At 45.6% G+C, this 23,949-nt stretch overlaps 2 long non-coding RNA genes across 6 annotated transcripts in view; both read right to left on the bottom strand.

The window, feature by feature from the left end:
* LOC148129735 (uncharacterized) overlaps positions 1–23,768 on the bottom strand; it is a 44,072-nt gene extending 20,304 nt beyond the window's left edge. For 3 of the 5 annotated variants that reach the window (XR_015750696.1, XR_015750698.1, XR_015750695.1), the window contains exons 1-3: positions 23,721–23,768; positions 23,536–23,584; positions 20,811–20,908 (exon numbers count right to left, since the gene is read on the bottom strand). This is a non-coding gene — a long non-coding RNA (uncharacterized LOC148129735). Of the gene's footprint in view, positions 1–20,810; positions 20,958–23,535; positions 23,585–23,720 lie in introns of all 5 variants that reach the window. The other 2 variants (XR_015750699.1, XR_015750697.1) reach the window with 1 other exon arrangement.
* The window catches only part of LOC148129734 (uncharacterized), a 795,631-nt gene that overhangs the window by 659,441 nt on the left and 112,241 nt on the right, over positions 1–23,949 (bottom strand). The gene's annotated exons all lie outside the window — the stretch shown is intronic.

Here is a 23,949-nt window from a genome sequence, read left to right as displayed (position 1 = left end):
TGAGCAGCTGTTCTGAAGCTGCAGGTTGGGTCTAAGCATCCGTTGCACATCCTAAAGCAGATTCTTGCCTTCATCCCTGAAGCGCTGCAGAGCACTAGTGGCTTAATCTCTGTCCAGTTCAGGCAGAAGAACGGGTGGCCTTTGGGTGAAATCCAGGATCCTCTTGGGCAGACCTGGAAGTGAACGAGGATCCTTCCCCAACTGAGGGTTGCTCCTCCTCCTCCTTTTTCCTGTGATATTATTTCTATCTTTCTCTTGCACAAGGAAGAACATTATTTGGAGGTTAGAATTGATACATGTTATGCTTTTTGCCCTTTTTCTTTTCCAAATTTAATTTTAGTTCATTCTGTTTCTGCAGTTACATCGATGATTTCAACAACTGGGTGATTTTTTGCATAGTGCTCAGCTGTGTGGATTGATGTGTACTTCTTTTGATGTAAGGTGGTTACACGGTGAAATCTATAGAAGTGGAGGTTTTGAAGCAAATCTGCCTTTGGTTTACAAGTACTTTAAAAGACCTGTTCAAATGTGAGTAGAAGAGTTTCCTCCAAGCCAGATTCATGGCAAGAGCTTCTGTTCTGAGGCTGCAACATTGGATAGCATAGCAGGTGGGCAATTGGGAGATGGGGCCAGAAGCCAGAGCCCAAACTTCTCTGGATCAGAGGTGGTATTCAGCAGGTTCTGACCAGTTCTGGAGAACTGGTAGTGGAAATTTTGAGTAGTTTGGAGAAATGGCAAATACCACCTCTGACTGGCCCCACCCCCATCACTTCTCTGCCTCCCATCGAGTCCCAACTGATCGGCTGGGTCTTTTTTTGTTGCCCTGCACAGGAGAATGGAGCTGGAAAGCAGGTTAGTGGGGTTGGGAGGGAAGGGGGATTTTACAGTATCCTTCCCCTGCCATGCCCACCAAGCCATGCCCACCAAGCCACACACACCAAGCCACAGCACGTCCACCAAGCCACGCCCACAGAACCGGTAGTAAAAAATTTGACTCCCACCACTGCTCCAGGTGCTCTTTTCTCTCTTTTGCACTTGTCTTCTTTCCATTTGCAGTGGTTGAATTAGGGATCTGAACAGAGCCCGGGATTTGAAATAGAGTGGCTCACTCAATCCATTTGCTTATTGCTTACAGGCACTCTCTCAGTCCTCAAAGAGGCTCACTGTGCCGCGCAGGAGAGATTGTTATCACCTCCTGCCCAAATCCCAAGAGTGGGCCAGGCAAAGATAGAAAGTGAATCACAAGAAGAGGAGGTGTGGAGCTCAACAGGGTGGGATTCTACCAGTTCGCACCTATTCACTAGAACCGGTTGTTAACATTCTAAGTGTCGTGTCCGTCGAGAAAGGAAGCTCGGAGACAGTGACTTGGTTTCAGCTCTTTATTGGCTCCTGAATACAGCTTAGGCTTGAAGGGAAAAACTGCGGCTTTTTATTCTCGAGCCGCGGCGGTCGCGTTAATGACACCGCTTGAATCTCCCGCGATTAGTTTCCACCAATCGCGGGGATTCGCAGCGACCAATCAGTGCGGCTCGCCGACCAATCCGGTCGCCGCGCGCCTTAACCAATCGCGACGCGGGCTACGAGTATGTTAATTGACTTGTACAGAACACCCCTCCTCTTGGTTCGGTCCTACGTAACGTAGTCCCGTAGGTAGGCGGGGCTTCGTACTTGTCTACTTGACTTGCGCAGCTTAGTTGTTGTTTGGTTCCCGGCCGGTTCGGTCGGGACTTCTGTTTCTCTTGGCCCTGTCGATGGAACCCCTGGAAGGTGTCGCTGGGCCTCTTGTTGCAGCTCCTCCTGGTCTACCCGGGTTGGTCGAGCTGCGACTTTCGCCGCTCCTGCCTGGTCTTTCCGGGCTGGTTGAGCTGGCCTGGCTGTTCCTTCCTGGTGAGACTTCGGGCTGGCTGTTGACTGGTGAGTATTGCTGGTTATTTCCTATTTGATCCTCTGTGTCTTCCCTCCCCTCTTGGTTTGTGTTATCGGTGTCGCCTGTGTTTGGTTGCGTGTCGGTTGTGTTTTTGTTCTTGATCTTATTTGATCGATGTGGCGTTTCCATGTTTGTCCGTCGGTTGTCTGTAGCCGGTAGGAGTGGGGTCCTGTCAGTTGGGTTATAGTTGCCGGTACCCATAGTGGGTCTCCGGTAAGGTTTTTTGCATAGACTGCGTCGCCTGGTGCAAAAACCCGGTGCTTGCTAGATGAGTCCGGGGGTTTTCCGGGTTGTATGTGGGGTGTAGTCTGTCAGTGGTGACCTTAGTTTTCTCCCCATTAGTAATTCTGCCGGGCTTTTGTTAGTCGTTGTGTTAGGGGTGATATGTTGTATTAGGAGCATTTTATTTATTTTTCTTGTATGTCCCGTGTTCGATCTTTTGGAGGGTTCTTTTTGTAAATTGAACCATCCGCTTCTGCCCTACCATTGGCCGCGGATGCGCCGTCGCTGTCAGTGCGTGTCGATGCCTCGCTCCGCTAGGAATCTTTCAATTCCAGCGAGGTGAACTGGGGTCCGTTGTCTGACACGATGACATCCGGGAGACCGTGGGTTGCGAAGAGTTTGTTTAAGACCTTGGTTACTGCATCTGTTGTGGTGGTCTTCATGTTGCTTACCTCCAGCCAGTTGGAGTAAGCATCCACCGTGATGAGGAATGTGTTCCCTTTTGTGGGCCCGGCAAAGTCTATATGGAGTCTCGACCATGGTCCCCTGGGCGTTTCCCATTCTAAAATTGGTGCTGCGGGGGATTTGGTCTGGTTTCTTGGCAGCGCGAGCACTTGGCTACCCAGGCCTCGATCTCCTTGTCCATACCTGGCCACCAAGCATAGCTTCTGGCTAAAGCTTTAGTCCTCACAATCCCGGGTGCCCTTCGTGTAATAATTGTAATACCTTCCCTTGCAGTTTTTCCGGTATGACCACCCTGTCCCCCATAACAAACAACCTTTCTGTAGTGACAGTTCTGTTTGCCGGTTTCGGAATGTCCTGAATGCATCATCGCTGTCTTTCTCTGGCCATCCCTTTGCTACCCAATGTAATACCCGCGCCAGACGCTTGTCTTTATTAGTCTCTCGGGCAATGTCTGACGCGTTATGGGTAGGTCCGGCAATGTCTCTATGCTGAGGTGGTCGTCGTGGGAGCTGGGTCGTCGTCTAGGTCGGGAAGCGGCGAGCGGCTCAACGCGCCTGCATGGGAGATCGCCTTACCCGGTCTGTGTGTGAGCCGGTAGTCGTAGGCGGCGAGGAACTCAGACCACCTTGTCATCCTGGGGGATAGGATGTTCGGGTGGCCTTGTTCCCCGCCAGGATGCCTAGCAGCGGCTTGTGGTCCGTGATGAGGGTGAATCGGCGGCCGTAGAGGTACTCGTGGAACTTTTTACTGCTGCGACGATGGCCAGTGCCTCCTTATCTAATTGGCTGTAGTTTCTTTCGGGTTTGCTGAGTGTTCTTGAAAAGAAAGCGATGGGTGCTTCTTTTCCGTCTGGGAGTGTATGGCTGAGGACAGCGCCGACGCCAAATGGTGAGGCGTCGCATGTGACGGCGATGGGTAGGGTCTCATTATACTGAATGAGAACGGCATCCGAGGTGAGCAGGTCTTTGGTATTCTTGAATGCGGTGTCCTCCCGTTTCCCCAGGTCCATTTGGCCGTCCTGTCCAGGAGCCTATGCAAAGGCTCCGCCGGTCGCCTTTTGGGGCAAGAACACATTGTAAAAATTTAGCAGTCCCAGAAATGCCTGCAGCTCTGTTTTGTTCTTGGGTGTGGGGGCTTCCTTTATGGCTTTGACCTTGCTTCCGGTTGGGTGGATGCCATGTCGGTCTAGGAGGTACCCCAGAAACTCGACTTGCTCTGTGTGTAGCTGGCATTTCTCTTTCTTCACCTTTAGCCCGCCCCTTTGAATTTTTCTAGCACCTCCCTTAGGCGACCCTCTAGTTCCTCCTGGTTGGCTGCTGACACCAATACATCGTCAAAATAGGGAACCACCCCTTGATTCCTCGCAGCAGTCTCTCCATGAGGCTCTGGAAGATTCCTGGGGCTACGCTGACTCCAAACTGGAGTCGGTTACAACGAAACTCCCGGTGGGTGACTATTGTTTGCGCCCGGCGGTTTCTTCATCGACCGGCAGTTGCTGATAGGCTTGCGCCAGGTCGAGCCGCAAGACCTTGCCCCCCAGCGAGTGTAATAGGTGTTGCACTACTGGGACGGGGTAGGCGCTTTGTTGCAGGGCGCAATTGAGGGTGGCCTTATAGTCCCCGCAGATCCTTACTGACCCATCTGGTTTGACTGGGGTGACTATAGGGGTCTCCCACCGGGCGTGGTCGATTGGCTGCAAAACCCCTGTTTGACGAGTTTGTCAATCTGCTCGTCTATTTTCTTCCGGAGTGCAAAAGGCACCCGTCTGGGTTTTAGGCGTATGGGGGCGACATTTGGGTCTAGGCTAAAAGAGATAGGGGCCCTTTGTACTTGCCTAGGTGCCGTCGAATACTTCTTGGAAGTCCTCGCCAGCTGCTGCTCCCAGTCGGCCTCTGTGGTGTGGTTTACTCCCGTGACCTCGATCCCGAGTGGCGCGAACCATTGGAGTCCTAAAAGGCTGGGTCGGTTCCGGTCCACGATAGTCAGGGGAAGTTTCGCGGTGCGGTTTTTGAAAGTCACCACGAACTGTCCGGTCCCAATGACGGGGATGCGGTTCCCCTGATAGTCCTTGATGATCAGTTTCTGGTTCTCCAGTCCTCTTTTCTGGATGTTTGGCACCAGGCGCTTGAGTTCTTTCCAGGCGACCATGGAGAGGTAGGATCCGGAGTCTACCTCCATCCGGCATGGTTCGCCTCGATGCTCACCTCCACGTAGACCTTCCGGGCATCCGTGGTTTCGGCATGGCCGATGGTGACCGTCTGGTGGGTTTCTTCTCTCTGTCGGCCTTCCCCGCTCCGTCGTCCTCGGTTGTCTCGGTTCCAGCGATAGTCGGCTTGGCGATCTCTGATTCTCGGGGGTGTCGCCTCGTCCCCGGTTGCTTGGTTCTCGCCGGCGGGGCTGTGTGTCTTTTTGAGTCGGCAGACTCGGGCGATGTGGCCCTTCTTGTTGCACTGCCGGCAGATCGCGTCGATAAAACGGCACTCGGATCGAAAGTGGTTTCCCCGCACCCGGCGCACTGGTTCCCGACTTACGACCCCGTTGATCTCGCCGGTCCCGTCCTGTTTGTAGTCGGTGGGCGTCTTCCTCCTCGTCCATGGTATCGGAGGCGGAGTCCAGGTCCCCGTGGTGTGTGGTGGTTTCTCGTTGGCTTGTCTCGGGGTTTCAGTGTGGTCCCCGTTGTCTGCCCTCCAAGTCTGGCTGCTGACTTCCGGGTGGCTTCGGCTGCGGAAGCTTCGGCCAGGGCGTCCCGAGGTCGATGTTGCCTTTCGCCATCAGTCGACTTTTTAGTGCCTGATCCCTGAGGCCTAGGACCACGCGGTCTCGGAGGACATCGTCCAGGTCCCTGAACTCGCACATCCCCCTAGGTCTCGCAAGGCGGCTATAAAGTCGCTAATGCTCTCGTCTTGCCGCTGGTTTCGCTGATAGAACTCATCCCGCCGGATGAGAATGGGCACAGCGGGGCGTAGTGGTTCCGAAGGAGTGGCTCGAGATCGGCCCAGTCCATCGCCTTCACGTCCTCTGGCCCGCGAGGGCTTTGGCCATCTTAAACACTGCGGGCCCGCAGTGTGTGAGGAAGACGGCCCTTTTCTTCTGCCCGTTCGCATCCTTCAAATTGCTACTTTCGAGGAACATCAGGAATCTATCCGTGTACGATTCCCAGTCCTCGGTAGCGGGGTTGAAGGGTGCTGGTGGGGTCATGCTGGCCATCTCGTCGGTCCTTTGTCTTCCTCGGGACACGTGCTCGGTGGTTATTCTTTGGATCCCACCCTCGTCGCCAGTGTCGTGTCCGTCGAGAAAGGAAGCTCGGAGACAGTGACTTGGTTTCAGCTCTTTATTGGCTCCTGAATACAGCTTAGGCTTGAAGGGAAAAACTGCGGCTTTTTATTCTCGAGCCGCGGCGGTCATGACCAATGACACCGCTGAATCTCCCGCGATTAGTTTCCACCAATCGCGGGGATTCGCAGCGACCAATCAGTGCGGCTCGCTCGACCAATCCGGTCGTCGCGCGCTTAACCAATCGCGACGCGGAGCTACGAGTATGTTAATTGACTTGTACAGAACACCAAGCAGTTCAGAGAACCGGTTGTTAGAAGAAATTATTCTCCTAATCCTGTCAGGAAGGCAGGAAGGAAACATTCTGGTGATGCTTACAGAAACTGCCTCTCCATTAACCCTAATTACATTCTTGGCGGGACTAGACTTCCTGTCTCTGGAACCCTCTGGAGTATTTTTCCCCTCCTTTGCTGGTACTTTGCTTGTGTGGAGTGACCATTCAGAGTTACAATGGCCCCAGAAAACTGACTTATGACCATTTTTCACACTGTTGCAGCATCCCCACAGTCCTGAGAGGCCAGGCGAGGAGATGCATGCCTCAATGTGAGTGATATTGAGTTGGCCACGCCAATAACATGACCACCAAGCCACGCCCACCAACTGAGCCATGCCCACAGAACCGGTTGTTAAAAAATTTGAATTCCACCCCTGGTGGGCTCCCCACTTCATCTCTGACCATTTAAGCCATGTTGTCAGAATGGAACGACTCGCTGCAGCCAATTAACCATGGCTAACTCACCATGGCCAATTTGCCACAGGATAACTTGCCACGGCCAACTTGCTGAGGGATAACTCACTACAAGACAATTTAACAATTATATTTAATTATTTGAAACAGGGTTCTTCAAACTTGACAGCTTTAGGACTTCTGGAGTTCAACTCCCAGAATTCCTCCTCCAATCACGTTAGCTCAGGAATTCTGGGAGTTGAAATCCACAAGTCTTAAACTTGCCAAGTTTGAAGACTCTTGATTTAAAATAATTTTAAAATAATTTTAATTTTTGTTATTCACATTTCATTTTGTCCCTTCTTTTGCATGCTTTCTTCAATGATTCTATTCCACAATTACTTTGATATTAATGTAATTCTTGTTCTGCGGCAAATTGTTCTGTGGCGAGTTTGCCATTGCAAATTGTCCCACAGCAAGTTGCCCTCCAAAAGGGAAGAAGAGCTGGGAGGGATCTGTGAGATCCCAGGGGAGGCTGTCATATCTCCTTCTGGCAAATACCAAGAACAGGAGAAGGGAAACTGGGGACTTCATTTGTACATACCAATTATTTAAATCTAGGTCTTTGCTGCAGACATTTTATGTGGCACTTTAAAAATACCTCAAAACTTTGCTGACTGTTGACCTATTTATGTTTCTGAAACTCTTTCACTGAGATTGTGGTAACTGAGCCGAAAAGCAAAGATATTTGCCCACAAATAATGCCACCATTGTAGACAAGGTTATGCTTTATGGTTAGTTTATTCCAATAGTTTCCCAACCCACTTTCTGGATAAGGCAGTAAAGGAGAAGTACCAGAAGAAACAGGGCCATCCAGCTTCAAGGGAAAGATTTTGGAACACAGCAGCACCTGAGTGTTACTAAGCCCCCTCAGGATAATTCCTCCCTGGGAGAGGCCTGGTTCCTGGAGGGGAGTAGATTTCCCAAGGGATCTGGGGCTTGGAGCTAGGAGAGCTGTGGAGGCCCACACAACCCTCAGGTTGCTTTGAACCTGGAGCTTTTGAAGATCATGTCCCCAATGTAAGAGGCAACAACCCAGGTAGAAGGCTCATTCTTCTGCTTAAAAGGAAAGCATTAAAACAGATACATTAAATCCCCAGTAAATTTAATATAACTATTTTAGTAACCCCCTTAATCTCCAAAAGGATTTGAAAAAAGGCCAGAAATTCCAGTCCTAACTTCTCTGGAGAGACATAAAACCAAAACTGTGGAGTCGAAAAGACACCTTATGATCAACCCTCTGCAATCTGCAAGAAAGAATAATAATTGAACCTTCCAGGAAAAGGGGCTGCTCAGCCTTTAGTTCAAAATCTCCAGGGATGGAGGTCATCATATCATTGTCTCCCATGCTCACAATCCAGGTATTTTGTATTCAAGTAGTAAAAATCCACAATAACTTTAACTGCAGAACAAAACCTCCCAGCTTAGAAATGACAAGAACAGATAGCTGTGGTGTCTGTCCAGTTTTTAAAACTCCAACAAAGAAGGGCCTAAAAAATCTATCTGTTCATTGAGCCGCGAGAGGGCATTGACCTCAGGCAAAGCCAAAACTGAAAAGGATTCCCTCTGGAGGTATTTATAGATCCTGCAAAGCAAAGAAAGTCTTGTCTGAAACGAATAAAAGCAAGATGGACCTCCTTCTGAAGTGTTGGAACTTGGACCCATTTCAGAAGCAGGCCATGGATCTATTTTTGAACCTAGAAATAAGGAGGAACTTTCTGACAGTGAGAACAATTAACCAATGGAACAGAAGTTGCCTTAGGAAGTTGTGGAAGCACCATCATTTGAGACTTTCAAGAAGAGATTGGACTCCCATCTGTCAGAAATGGTATAGGATCTCCCGCTTGGGCGGGGGGTTGGACTAGATGACCAATAAGGTCCCTTTCAACTCTGTTAATCTAAATCTAAATCTCTCAAGAACATTTCCTAAGGTAGAACTACTAATGAAACAAGATGCAGTGAGTGTAATTTTCTTCTTATTAAGCTGGGGACTTATGGTGGTTCTCCAATCAAATTGTCTTTATGAGGAACATTAATCAATTGAAGTTATTCGTGTTTTAGCAGTCTACTTGCATCACTGAGGTATTTATGGAGTCTCAAATTATTTGCATGTTTGCTTATTGCGGTCCAGGCAAAACTAATCATTTCCAAAGATCCTTTCTTAACCTCCCTTCACTTGGAACTAATTCTTTATTTTAGCTGCTGTTTGCATTCACTCAGAGTGTTCATTCTTAGCTTAGCCCTACTTGTTCTGAGTAAAGTCCTATGCTAATGCGAAGAATAATTTAGTGGCTACCTAATGGTTCTAATTCTGTGTATTGGATATGGGAGCCTACTCAGCACCTCATCCCTACATACTTCCCGACTCCCATCTCTCACCAGGCAGGGATGAAACCGAGCGGGCTGCTATTGGTGTCAGTATAAGACTGAATCTTTTTTATTTTTCTTTGGAATTAAAGGAGGAGAATAGACTTCAGTGCTTACAAACATCATTAATTTTGCCCCCCCAGTCACTTAAACCAATTGTTAATTCCTCATTGTGGTCAGTGATAGCAATTAAACTATGCATAAAAAGTGATGGCCAATCCTTTAAAAACCTCAGAGATGGAGGACTCACAATCTCCATAAAGAGATTTTTCTACTGTAACAAATATGAGTTGTTTCCCATGTTCAATCAAAATCAAGGTAAAACCATTATTTCTGGTCCTCATTTCTGTTTCAGTGAGAAATAGTTCCTGACGTTCTATGTTTGTGAATGCTGATATCACATCTCCTTTCCATCTCCTTTTCTCCAGATTTAGCATCCAAAGTTACTTCAACCTATTTTCATGGAGCATCTCTTCAAACATCGACTTCTGAACCTACTGTAACTTATTTATAATTTTCTGGAAATGGCCACACCCAAGTCCTTCTCTGATGTGGGGCTTACAAGTATAATTCCTTTAGCTTATATATGTGCTCTGTGGTTCTTCTTTTCTTCCCTAAGCATAATGCTTTTCATGTCTTTGTTACATTGCTAGTTACATTTTTGGTAGGTTTGAATGGTGTGGGAGTAGGAATGGATTTCCAGAGGAAAAAATTGCAGACTACAGGAACCAGGAGCACCACTCAGATGATCCTGAGCAGTGGCCCCCAACCTTTTTTGTGCCACGGCCTGGTACCGGCATCACAAAATGATCCGCGGCCCGGTACCGGCATCAGCACGCATGGCAAGGCGAGCCGAGCGACCGGCCAGCCAGCCGTCCCCCACTTCTCCCCGCCACCTTCAACTCCTCCTTTGTACCTTTGTTGATGGGCTTCGGGACGGCTTCGGGACGGTCGCTCGGCTCGCCTTGCCTTGGGTGCTGAAAGAATCCTCGCGCCTTAGCTTTGTTCGAAGCCGCCCCCCCTTCGATGAAACTAAGGCGCGAGGATTCCTTCAGGACCCAAACGCCGCTTTCCAACTGGAAAAGCTCACCGGAAGCACTTTCTCATCAAAACAAGATGGCGGCGGCCAGCAAACCGGCGGCCCGGTAGAAAATGTTCCACGGACTGGTACTGGTCCGGGGCCCGGTGGTTGGGGACCCCTGATCCTGAGGACACAGATGAACCTTCAAGAAACTTCAATGACCCTCTAAAAGGATGCAAATGACCAGCTATCTGCAAGGAATATCAATCCTTCCATTCCCCAACATCCTGTCAAAGCTGAAGAAGCTTCTTGGATGAGAAGTGAAATGTCTTCAAAAGAAAAAAACAAGAAAGTCCAGTTCCTTTCTGAAAAAGCACCTTTGGGACAACCATGACCTGGAGGATGGAGAATTTCTACAGACTTTTGGTAGGTTGGGCTATAGTTTCTTTTTGTGTAAAGTCTGATACAAAGAATTAGTTAACCAGCTCTGCTTTCTCTCTACCGCTATTATCTCCTTGCCAAATTCTCTCTTTAGGGGACCTACTGTTTCCTTGACATTTTCCTTGTTATTTGTCTGTTGAAAGAAACTTTTTTATTATTATCTTTGACTTTTGTTGCAAGTCTTTGTTCATTCTAAGCCTTTACTCTCCTGACTTCATCTTTGCAGATTCGGGATCTCTCTTGATATTCTGCCTTAGTTATGTGTCCCTCTTTCCATTTTTTGCATTTATCATTTTTGTCCTTCAGTTTGTCAGAGAGATCTTTGTGCAACCATCCTGGTTTCTTCTTGGATTTCTTGTTTTTATTTTTGGTTGTATTGTGCTGCACTGGGCTTTTATTATCATATTTTTATTGTTTGCCATGCTTCTTGAGTTGGTTTCTTCTTTATGATTTTTATCCATGGAATTTTTCTTAGCCTTTCTCTGAGTTTGTTAAAATGAGCTCTTTTAAAGTTTAAGACACTGATTCGATTATATCCTATTGCTTGTGTTTGCATTATATTGAATTCCAATAAGATATGGTCACTCTCACCCAGTGGTGGGATTCAAATTTTTTTGCTACTGGTTCTTTGGGCGTGACTTGGTGGGCATGGCAGGGGAAGGATACTGTAAAATCTCCAGTCAGAGGTGGGATTTGCTGGTTCTCCGAACTACTCAAAATTTCTGCTACCAGTTGTCCAGAACTGGTCAGAACCTGCTGAATTCACTACCTCTGCTCTCGCCCAAGTTTCCAGCAACTTCCACTCCCTCTATCACTTCTTCTCTATTCGTAAGAATTAAGTCCAGTGCAGCTTTTCCTCTAGTTCCTTCCTTTTGGATGACAAAGTTGTCAGCTAAGTTGGTTAGGAATCTGTTCAATCTCCCACTTGCTGCAAAGTTTGTCTCCCAGTTGATATCAGGGTAGTTAAACTCTCCCATTACTATTGTGGTATGTTTCCTACGTACATTTGTTGATTGATTAGCAAAGAGTTCATCTTTTTCTTCTGCTTGGTTGGGTGGCCTGTAATATATTCCTATGACAATGTCATTTTCCCCCTTTTATATTCACCCATGTGGATTCTAGGAGGTTTTCATCATTGGTTTGTGTATTTCTTCCATACTATCAATCTTCCATACTGTCTAGATTAGAAATTCTATTGCAGTGTTATTCCAGGAGTTGGCCAGGCCTGTCAGTTTCGTCTCATCTGCAGATTTCATTCACAGCCCATAAATTCTGTTATCTAAGCCCTGAACAATAATGTCAAATAATTCTGGCCACAAGGTGATCCCTGCAGGATGCTATTGGTTACTGCTCAGTCAGGTAATCCAGGAAGATTTTCCCCATCTGCCCTTGCTGACTAGTTGAAGGATCCTGAGGTTCATGGGGGAGTGGAGGAAAGGCCGTACAGCCTCCTGCTCCTCCGTTGGTTCCTGGCTTCCATCTTGTTCTTCAGAGACACTGGCAGAGAAGTCCCTTGAACAGGAAAAAAAACTCTTCTGTGCAAACCAAGGACTTAGAGGGCCAATCCAGGCAAGACATGAAATAGGAGGAGAAAAGGATCGACATTATAAGGGGAACTGAGGATGACGAAGGCTTGCAATGATGTGGAACTTGAACCTGTTGTCTTTATGCGGTTGATACTAGGGTGGTGTCTGATTTATCTGCAGTCAGTGTTAGCTGTGTATGATGGAGTCATGAGGGTGGATCTTAGAATAAAGAACCAGGAAATGGTTGGAGAAATGTTAAGACATGCTGGTAAATGCTGATGAGTGGGTAGAATGTGGGTTGTTTCAAGGAATTAATGTTGAAAAAGGGGAGCATGAATGTATAGAAAAATGCATTACTCCTCACTGTTATATGAAAACATGAGTTAAGTAGGTCAGAAGAAATGTGAAAGGAAGTGGAATGTGGTGGGAAGGAGGGAAAGATCAAGCATGCGAGTGTATTGAAACAAGAAAAGGTCAGAAATGACTGGATGTTGAACGAAGGCGAAGCAAATACAAAAGCCAGCATAATGGTATGTGGGGCTGACAGGGTGACGAACTGCTACCAAAGGAATGGTTCATTAGCATAGGACAGCATAACCCAGGGCTGCATAGCGAGTGGGGCAAGTGGGTGAGAAGGGTCCCTCTCTAGTTTCTCTGGCTGTAAAGGGCATGTGGGAATGGTCTTGGGAAATGGAGGAAGAGATTCTGCCTAGGGAGCGATCAGATAAGAGAGGGCAGAGCCTGCAGCTGTGTAATGGCCAGAGAAAGAAACTCAGAAAGGATCCTGCCTAACTTTTCAGGCTGTAAAAGGGGAAGCTTGCAAGATTCTGTTTATATATGCTTACAACAAGGTAGAATGAGCTCATCCGGTTGTGTTCCCTGTCTGGTCTATCTAGGAAGGCTGACAGGTGGTTTGGTCACATAAAGATGAATGAGAATTCAATCGCAAAAGCAAAGCAAATCTGTGAATGGATGGAGAGCAAGAGGGGAAACCAAGAGTGAGGGATTGGTTGGAGTTGATAAGATCTTCAACACGAGAGGGCTGAGAAAGCTAAAGGGCAAAAGGCAGCCGCTGAAGCCTGTGCAGATGTGGCGGAAGCCAGGATGGTTCTCAAGGCAAGAGAAGAAGAGCTGATGCTGAGGGTGCAAACTTGTTCTTGATTTTTTTTTTCTCTATGCCTATCCTTTCTTCACTCATAATTATTCCTCTTTCTCTGCTCTGTATATACTGATGCTTCCTCTCCCCAAAGGAGAGCGTGTGTTTACAGAGGGAACTACACCTTTCCTGGGACACAAGGAAAAATGAGCTCCAGTACAGAAAGGTGACTTTAAAAGTGTTTTAATTTTATGCCGTGAAGAATTCACCAAATCCCAGCTGGTTGTGGACGCTTCTCTTTTTCTTTTATCAAGAGACAACACAGCCCTGAACAAAACAGGCCTTCTTCTTTCCCTTGGGAGCAGACTAGAAATAGACGTCTGTTGAGCGAGGTGTGTGCCCAGCAGTAACTGCAAGTAGTAAATGGGATGGTTTCTAGGAGTGCATTTGGCCATCCCTTCCCTCTGTCCTACCCTGCTCCAATGAACTGCCATAACCAGTGGGGTGGGGGCATTTGGGCAGGGGGGGAAAGTGCTGGAGGTGTGAAAGAATATTATGGGAAATTAAGGAATGTGGACACTAATTGGAAACAGAGCTGTCAAACCAAGCCATCTTCTTGCCTTCAAGGATGCCAGCCCTGGGAAATGAATTTACAGCGGTGCCTAAGGCACCGGGTTCCCAACAGGACCTGATTGGGTTATTCTGTACACGGGGGAGGGTTCTGGATATTGGGGATTGCTTTCAATATATGATTTTTGCAGGGGTTTTCTTCAGAGCTTGCCTTGCTTGCGCTGCACTCAGCAGCTCTAGTAAAATTACCTTTTCTCTAACAACTATGGAGTCGAGGGTCTTTCTTTCCTAGGGAGCAGACTTTGACCAGTCTGACAGTTTGGCTCCAGAAGAACCACGGTTCTTCATGGTTTACAGCAGGGGTGTCCAACCTTGGCAACTTTAAGACTTGTGGACTTCAACTCCCAGAATTCCTCAGCCAGCTTTGCTGACTGAGGAATTCTGGGAGTTGAAGTCCACAAGTCTTAAAGTTGCCAAGGTTGGACACCCCTGGTTTACAGGGTATTTACTCTAGTTGGTGTTTTTAGTAACACTGAGCCTCCGAAGGTCCTGTGTTTTGTCCTTATTGAGACCATAAACGGGCAGCCATGTGGTCTTCCATGGGATGGACCTTCCCCCTTGAGATGGATACATGCCATGCAGTAGCTTTAGGGGCTAGACTGGTCCTGGTGCTCTGATCAGCTTGTGTTGCAACGGGAGCTACATTTGGATGCTTCTTACAGTCAGAGATCGTAAATGCTCTGAGGGAGTAAACCTGACGGAAAAACATAAGCTAGGAAGAAGAGCTGCAACTTTTGAGAGCTGCTGTGGATGACCTTGATGGAGAGCGAGGAGGGGGGGGGGAAGCTCTGTTACCAAGGCAACGAGGAATAAATGTTGCAGAAGCCCAGACAAGGAGGGAGAGTTGCAAAAGCATCTCAGACAGCCCTCCCCCCCAAATAAACATGAAGATAAAAAGGGGAGGGGGAAGCCCACTCGGTCGTCCAAGATGCTACCACTCTTGCCAATCTTTATGAAAGCCACCTTAGGTTTACCTGCCATCTGTTTTCTCAGTCTGGTCTACCTTAGAGGGCTGACATGTGGAGACTGAGAAGCAAAAGAAGAATTTCTGTACAGGTAGTCCTCAACTTACAACAGTTCATTTAGTAACCCTTTGAAGTTACAACATCACTTAAAAAGTGACTTATGACTTTTTTTTTCACACTTATGACCATTGCAGCATCTCCAGGATCACATGATCAAAATTCAGGTGCTTGGCTACTGACGCATAGTTATGACGGTCGCAGTGTCCCAGGGTCACGTGATTCCCTTTTGTGATCTTGTGACAAGCAAAGTCAATGGGGAAACCTGTCAGCCTCCAAGATTCCTTTTTCTGCTTGTCTCTTTCCGGCTGCCATAGAAACGGGGGGAGGGAAGAATAATCGGGTGCTGGAGGATAAAGTTGGTGAAATATAAAAGTTGGGATGTCTTCTTGCTTATGCTTACTTGCTTTCTGCGCAGATGTAGCCTTTTATCTCTCTAGGCCAAGGCCAACCATCTTGGCATACCAGATGTGTGAAACACCACCTGAAGATGCCCCACATGACATTATACACATCTCAGATTGGATGGCCTATTGGGGGTGGAAACATTGGCATAACTTTGTATATGTGATTTTCGTGCCTATTGCTTCAGATCTTGTATTTCTCCTGATGCTACCACTTCAAATTCAGGAAAAGTCTTTTTCTCTATAACAATGGAGTCTAAGGTTTTCTTGCTTGGATTTTGAACGGAGCTACACCTAAAAGAAATCGAGTTTGACACCCCTGTGCTGGATGGAGATTTCTGTCTGATTCTAAAATCAAAATTCTAAAGAAATTAAAAACATATCTTTCTTTCAAGCACCAGAAAAAAACAACCAAGATGTTGGCAGTAGTCACAATCACAGAGAAGGCCAACACCACACCCAAGAAGCCAGCCACGGAAATTGAACAATTAGGGCACAACTCAAGTATCAAATATTTTCCATGCCAGGAATCAGTGTAAGGTCACTTGATCTCATTCAGTGCAGCAAAATGTCTTTGGCTGTTTCACAGAGAGAACAAAGCAGCAGCGTTTCCATCCCAAACACAAACTCACAATCCCTCTCGCCGTAGGAGCAAAAGGGCGTAAGCTGCGCTGTCTCCAAATTTCAGCCTGGGAGAAACATTGAGGCATGCTTCAGTGAAGAGATCCACGCTTCAGCAAGTCAGCTGAAGATTTTAAGAGATGCTGCAGGAATCCAAATAAAAGTAGAGAGTAAGGAAATGATCTTGGCCAAAATATGCAAGATCTGTTACAAGAGTGATGGAGGAATAGGACATGTTATATGTCCCCAACAGATAGCATTCAGAAGCAACTCAGATTGTCTCCCCGATTCACTGGAAGCACAATCGGCCTTGCAAGACTCTGTGGTTGTGGCCCATCTCAATAAAAGCAGTTTCAGCTTTCCTCTGGTGTTGATGCCTTGGTCTGGTCTGCATGATGGGGCTGACAGACACCCCTGACCTGCAATCAGCCTGCTGGACTAACAGAAGCAGAGGAGCGCTTCCGCCTTTTAGGATCAAGAGGAAAGGACCAGCAGTCAAGAAACACACCCACAAAAGCAGCATTTAGCAGGGGGCAGTGAAGGCCTTGGAACAGAGATTCAGATGCTGGGACGTGTCTGTAACCTGTAAAGAACAGGTGTATACGCAGAGAACGGTTTCCCATTTGCTGCTCCATGGACGCAAAAGTTGGGCTTTGAAGAAGCAAAAGATTTTTTTTACTGTTTTTGAACTTTGTGATACAGATAGTCTTCAGCTTAAGACCACAAATGAGCCCCAGATTTCTGCTGCGAAGGGAAATATTTGTAAAGTGAGTTTTGCCCCATTTTATGACTTTTCTTGCCACAGTTGTTAAGTGAATCTTTGTAGTTGGTATATTAGTAGCATATATGATTGTTGAGTGCAACTGGCTTTGTCAGGTGTAGCTCCATTCAAGAACCAAGAAAGAAAACCTTAGACTCCATTTTTATAGAGAGAAGGACTTTTACTGAATTTGAAGTGGTAGCATCAGAAGAAATACAAGATCTGAAGCAATAGGCATGAAAATGACGTATAGAAAGTTACCTCATGTTCCCACCCCCAATAGTTCAAACTGGACATCCAATATGAGGTGTCTATAATGTCATATGGGGCATCTTCAAGTGGCATCTCACACATCTGGTATGCCAAGACGGTTGGCCTTGGCCTAGACAGAGAAGAGGCTACATCTGTGCAGTAAGCAAGTAAGCATAATCAAGAAAGCGTCCCAACTTTTACATTTCACCAACTTAAACCTCCAGCACCCTTCCCCGCACAAAGGCCAATTATTCTTCCCTCCCCCCGTGTCTATGGCAGCCGGAAAGACAAGAAGAAGTAGGATTCTTGGAGGCTGACAGTTTCATTGAGGGCCACAGCCACAGCAAAATTGTATTTAATCTCAGGGGGCCGGGTGGGGGGGGGTGCAGCATGGCCGGGATTCTTGGAGGCTGACAGTTTCATTGAGGGCCACAGCCACAGCAAAATTGTATTTAATCTCAGGGGGCCGGGTGGGGGGGGGTGCAGCATGGCCGGGATGAGCATGACCAGGGTGGCTGTGGCCAGCTCAATGTCACTTGCTGAAGTTCCTTTTTTGCCTGTGATCATGGCCCCCTGCAAGCCCTCTGCCAGTGAAAATGGAGCCTGGGGAGGCTGCAGAAGGCTGTCGTGGACAAAAATGGAGCTCGGGGGGGCTGCATGTGGCCGTCTCAAGCTCCATTTTTGCTGGCAGAGGCACCAGTACTTCGCCGGTTCCAAGGCAGCTCCATGGGCCAGATCTAAGTATCGCACGGGCTGGATCCGGCCCAGGGGCCTTGAGTTGGACACTGCTGATCCAGCACACGCATCTAAGATGTCACCAAAAAGGGTGACCTCTTCAGAGGGACTGTGGCAGCTGCTTTGGGATAAACCTGCCAGCAATCAACACACACACCATTTTGAATGCAGGTACTTTTAATGATAAAGAAAATGTTGAGAGAAATAAACAATATCCTGATGTGCTAAACAGAGTTGCTGTGATATAGAGGTGACAGACATATTGAAAGACAAGCTGGCAAGCCAAATCCCACAGCTGCCTCTCTTACATCATGGAAGAAAAATGCTGAGTATAAATCCTTCAGAAATGAATTGTGGTGGGAAACACAAATGAGAGACCAGAGGAATTATCAGACTTTTTAAACATTGGAAATGTTTGTGCTTTCAAATTATTCCTCTTTCAATAAAAAGGCTATTGTTATGAGGGTGGAGCTGAGAATGAAGATCTTTGGGAAGAAAACAGTTGTAAATGGACCCATGCTCCAAGTTTGGGAAGGAAGAAGGACATATTCAAAAGGGAAGCAAACATTTTCAGATGGGAGGTATTTGCTTGACGGGTTGACTATAATTTTGACCCATTTGGAAACTAATTATGAAGTTTGAGAACAAATCACTGCAGGAAATTGTTGTTTGAAGGCCAGACAAGGAATAATGGATGGAAACTGAACAAGGAGAGATTCAACCTAGAAATAAGGAGAAACTTTCTGACAGTGAGAACGATCAACCAATGGAACAGATTGCCTTCAGAAGTTATGGGTGCTCCATCACTGGGAGCTTTCAAGAAGAGACTAAAGAAGAGCCATGTGTCAAAAATAGTGTAGGGTCTCCTGCTTGAGCAGGGGGTTGGACTAGATGACCTACAAGCCTCCTTCCAATTCTGTTAATCTGTATTTGTATCCTGGTGTCATCAATGCTTCTAGCTACCCAACATTTGATCTCATGAGTTCTGGATTTATCCATGAAACTGGAAAGGTTTTGGTGGCTTAGCAGCTTGCAACCTAACCTATCACATAGGTTTGCTATGGGACAGAGTGATTTCAATCTAATCTTCATGCAGGGTGCCTTACAAACAGCAGACTGACAGAAAGGCATTGTGGACTTTGATGGTCTTCATATACTTAACAAGGACCATTTATAGTCTTCTAATGTCATTCAATGGATATGAGAACAGGCTTAATTAGCTCTTATGGAGATTTGATCATCTTAGAAAATCAGGGGTCCTCAAACTTGGCAACTTTAAGACTTGTGGACTTCTGGGAATTGAAGTCCACGGGTCTTAAAGCTGCTAAGTTTGGAAATCCCTTAACAAAAGAGATCCAACCTAGAATTAAGGAGACATTTTCTGACCATGAGAACAATTAATCAGTGGAATGATTTGGCTTCAGAAGCTGTGGGTGTTCTATCACTGGAGGCTTTTAAGAAGAGACTGGACAGCCGTTTGTCCAGAATGGAATAGGGTCTCCTGCTTGAGCAGGGGGTTGGACTAGAAGACCTCCAAGGACCCTTCCAACTCTATTCTATTACTGTCACTTTTACTGATTCTCTCATCAGGTTCTGGAGGGAGGGAGTGGGGACTTTTTCAGCTGATCCAGTGGGCATAAGTCCATCCTCAATCTGCCCAGCTGCAGTCACAAGTGATAGGATCTTTTCCTGACTGGCGCAGGGCTGTCCTTTGTGCAGCTATTGTAATTAGCGCTTAGAAAGGAAGACAAGGCTGTTGATAGTGATGTCTCTTTTTCTTAATGCAATGAGTAGGTTGAAGATGCTTAATAAAGACTAGAGTACACTTCTATCATCAAATGCTGGAAAGAAAAGGGACTAAACATGAGCCACACACATCTTTGTGGTGCAACTACTCAGTGACCAAGAATGAGGATAACAATGGTGATAATAGTGATTGGTTGCAGTCAACCAGATGTTTAGACTGGAATTGGGATTTCTGTCCACCTACTGAGTCCTTCCCAAGGACCTATTCCTAGGCAGATGTTGTTTTTAATAGTATTAAAGGAATAATCACAGGATGTAAGCTTTTCAAATAAAGCTGCCTTTTGCAATTGATTTATTATACTGTATATACAACAACAGTTGCCAGCTGTTTAGCTGATGATGGTCTTCATATGTATCAAGTTCTTCCCAAGAACCTAGGATGTTGTAATGTATCAGCATAGTGTATGTGCAGATCCAAACAAAGTGGCTTATTGTAATTGACAGATGGAAATTTTGTCAATGAACAGGTTTTTTAACGGGTATCCAAGATTTTTTCGGTGGAGCACACAGTGTGCTAATAACCACTGGGAACATCACTGTTGGTTTATGCCATTATCTATCTATCTATCTATCTATCTATCTATCTATCTATCTATCTATCTATCTATCTATCTATCTATCTATCTATCTATCTATCTATCTATCTATCTATCTATCTATATATCTATCATCTTTCTTTCTTTCTTTCTTTCTTTCTTTCTTTCTTTCTTTCTTTCTTTCTTTCTTTCATAAATTTTTTAGTTTATTCAAAAGTTAAAATACAGAAGGCCAAAATATTTAAAAAGACAAAAGAACATTTAAAAAAAACCACAACAAAGAAGACATTTAAAAAGTGTCTTAAAAAAAGAAAAAGAGACTAACATATTTAGATGCCATGGTGGCTCAGTGGTTAGAATGGCAGTATTGCAAGCTACTTCTGCTGAGTCAGCAGTTCAATCCTGACCAGCTCAAGGTTGACTCAGAGGTCAATAAAACAAAGACCTAGATTGTTGGGGGTAATAGGCTGATTCAGTAAACCACTTGGGGGGGCTGTAAAGCACTACAAGTGGTATTTAAGTCTAAGTGCTATTGCTATATACACAAAACATCCTTCCTAGTTTAGGACTCGGGTTGGCAACTGGATATTACAGAATAGAATACAACTATTACATCTGTGATTTGAGATTTATACTTTCAAAGATGCAGCTTAAGACTCCGTTTGACTTTCCTGCAGGCATGTCACATTCGGTTAAGTCATGCTCAAAGTTTTTCAAAGAATAATCGCGGGGAGGGGGGTGTTGGTTGGGGAGTGCCAAAGAATATATTGGGCGTTCCAATTGCCAGGTTAGGTCAGCAGATCTCGCCAGTTCTTTTCTTTTGCTTCAGAGGAAAGAACGTCCCGATGTGGCCTTGACTGGTGCATTTCGCATCCGATGGTGCTTTCATGTGCTCTCTGCACTTGCTTTCTTGCCTTACCTTTGCCTCTGCAATTTTTCCTTCCATCACAACAAGGTTTGCTCTTTAGCTGGAGCTGACATCTTCCAAAGCCCCGGTGCCGTTCCTTTCAATAATCTCTATTTTGAAAGCAATGCACCATGTGGAAGAAGTATTTTTAGAGTGAATCTTAAAAAGAAAAGAAAAACACCTTTGCCTTTTCTAACCCTTCCTTCTGTTATGCATATGGCATAGGCAGATGCCTGTCACAGTCTTTCCCTTACCCCAAACAATTCTATATTTGACAGCTGGCATTTTTCTCCCTCCCTCCCTCCCTCTCTTCTCTTCCTTCTTCCCTTCCCTTAACCTTCTCCCTCCTTTCCTCCCTTTCCCCCTTTCCCCCCTCTCTTCCCCACTTTCTCCCTCCCTCCCTTTTTCCCTCCCTTCCTCCCCTCCCTCCCTCCCTCCATTCTTTTTTCCCAGGGTTGCTTTCTCCTTGGTTAAAGTGGTTTCGGGCTTTGGGCTAGGAGGAAGAGAGGAGAGGAGAGATTCTTCCTCTGCCTTGACGACCCACAAGGGATAGCAGGAGCTGTACAGGAAATGTCAGCCTTTCTTCAACTTCTCAGCTCAAACTGCCTCTCACCTCATTTAAGCAGGAGCTGGAAACCGTTTATTTCAAATGAATGTTCTTACTGAAAGAATCCACAGCAAACCAGGAAGCGGGGGGAGGGAGGGAGGGAGGGAGGGAGGGTGACGATGACTCTTATTCCCAGTTAGTGTGTGGTGCATTTGGTGCAACAGCCAAGGAGCCATCATCAGCAAGGCAAGAGGGGAGATTTGATTTCTGTTGCCCCCAGCAGAGTTTCATTTTCCCCTCAGAAAACAAAAACTGCTGTTTCCTCACTCCCCCCATGGCCACCTGTCACATTTCTTGCCAGAGTTGTGGGTGTGTGGGGGATGCGTGTGAGGCCCAAGAGATGAGGAGAGATGAGTCTCCAGCAGACCAGGGACATATATTTTTTGCCAGGGTAGGTGGGCGACGCAGGGCAGCCATCCCCTTAGCTGCTTTTTGGGTGAAAGTGTTCAGAGGCCACTGCCCTCTTTATTTTTAACTGTGTATGTACACATTTACAAAATCCTTAAATTTAAGTATTACTACATTATGGTCTATTGCTATTGAGGTTAACTATAAAATTCATCCAAATTTGATAGTGTGGGAAGCCCCCCCCCCTCCCCCAAAGAATGAAAAATGTTGAGGAATGTTTAAAAAGACAGAATATTATATTTCTCTAAATGAGAAATGGAGAAACGTGTTTTGTAGATGCAGGAAGCAGCCCCAGTCTCCCTGCCCCCAAGCAGAAGCTGAGGAGGCAGCTTTTAGAAATGCGGATTTCGTAATCCATTCAAGACAGGATACTTTGAAACAAAGGCAGAATGGCAGGATGAGAAGCAGGCCCTCACCCAAGATCCAACACAGGACGAAAGCCATTAAGCCACAGTAGGAATTGCCCAACACCCTTTTCAGAACACAAGCCCCACCATCCCAGAGCAGTCTGAACTTCACCTGGGAGCTCAGATAAAACAATAAACCAGAGATTGACCAGATTAGCTCAGACAAGCGCCTAGGATTTGCATTTCCTCTTTTGCCTATAGAGTCAGCTATGACCCCTACATGACCCCATAGGAATCTGACAACAGCCAATTGAATACATGTTCTTGCACAGGAACAGGAACTCAAGTGCAAAGCCCAAGAGGAGGTATAAACCCCTCCACTCTCAACTCCCATTTTGTCAGCTGCCCAGAACCATAAATGCTGGTGGTTCTGCCTCCTAATTGAATCATCTTTCCAATCAGCCTGCATGTTTCCAGTGCCTTTCTCCCAGCTTGGAACTGAACCAGATGGATAATTGTGATTCCTGCATCTTTTGTCTGCATTTTTTTTTCTAACCTGGCAATTGAAAAGCTCTTGTTCATTCACATCTCAGTTGTTACATTATCTAGACTTTCCAGTACTGGGCAATTATTATTTTACCCTCTAAAATTAAATAGATAATAGATTCCTTACATTTAAGCTTCAGGTTTCGTCCTGTAAAGAAATGCAGTAGCCAAATTCTGTGGAGTATTCCGTTCTTTGTTTCATAATGGTATTTATCTCCCCAAGAATTTTACATCAAAAGGTATAGCTTTATCAGTGATTACCACAAATGAAAAATGATTCCTTTTTTTTATAGCCTCTCCAACATTTAGGCATTACTTTTACTACAAATATTAATGATTTATTATTAATGATTATATACCAACATAGAATATATAAACAGATTGTAAATAAGAGGCAAGATTGGATAAACAATGTCTTTTCTCTATTTCAGAAATCTCTGATCTTTAAAACTATTCAAAATGGAAAATATCCAGGCCTTGATGGACTGTAACAGGAATTTTACAAAGAATTTAAAGAGTTTTTAGTGTATGGATTTCTACTTTTCAGCAATACTTTGCATCAGAAGGACCACTTGCCAACAGGGAAGGAAAACGTCTAAGATAATTCTGATCTTTAAATTGAGTAAAAAAAACAACTCCCAGCAATTGGCATCTCATAGACATATCTCACTTCTTAGTAGGGACAATAAAGTCTATACTAAATAATTAGCTAACCATTTAAAAGTATAAATAAAATTATTCACACAGATTTATCTGGCTTTATTACAAATGGAAATGTATCTATCCCTATTAGGATATTAATTAATAAAATGAATATATTTCCACTAACCTTATGTTCTTTAGATGTGTTTACAGTCTGATTCTCTGGAACCACATGTCTTAAAATGAATATTAAAGGAATATGGTTAAAGGTCAGTGTCTTCTTTCTGTGTGAACATTTCCTCAGTAAAATTGCATATGAGTTTGGTTGATTTTATTTATTTCTTTATTTGTTTCTCAAATATATATAGCTACCCATTATGAAGTGATCCAAGCCATCTCCTCCCAGCACCACCAATGACTGTGAAGAAGCAGCCTGGCTGAACTTTGCCCACCAATGCTTGTTTGGCTGGTCTCCATGTAGTTCAGAAGATTATAATTGGTTCAAACTGGGGGATAGAGGCAATTTTCCTTCTGTTATTTATTCACAAGGGATTATGCTGCATGGGGCAAACACAGCATTAATTGTGTATCTTCAAAGGCT

Source organism: Notechis scutatus, chromosome 10 (assembly GCF_049901735.1).
Source record: "Notechis scutatus isolate UNSWTSFEM ecotype Mainland chromosome 10, rNotScu1.2, whole genome shotgun sequence".
Classification (NCBI taxonomy): domain Eukaryota; kingdom Metazoa; phylum Chordata; class Lepidosauria; order Squamata; family Elapidae; genus Notechis; species Notechis scutatus.
Note: the sequence above shows the minus strand (reverse complement) of the source record. Positions and strands in the feature narration are given on the sequence as shown.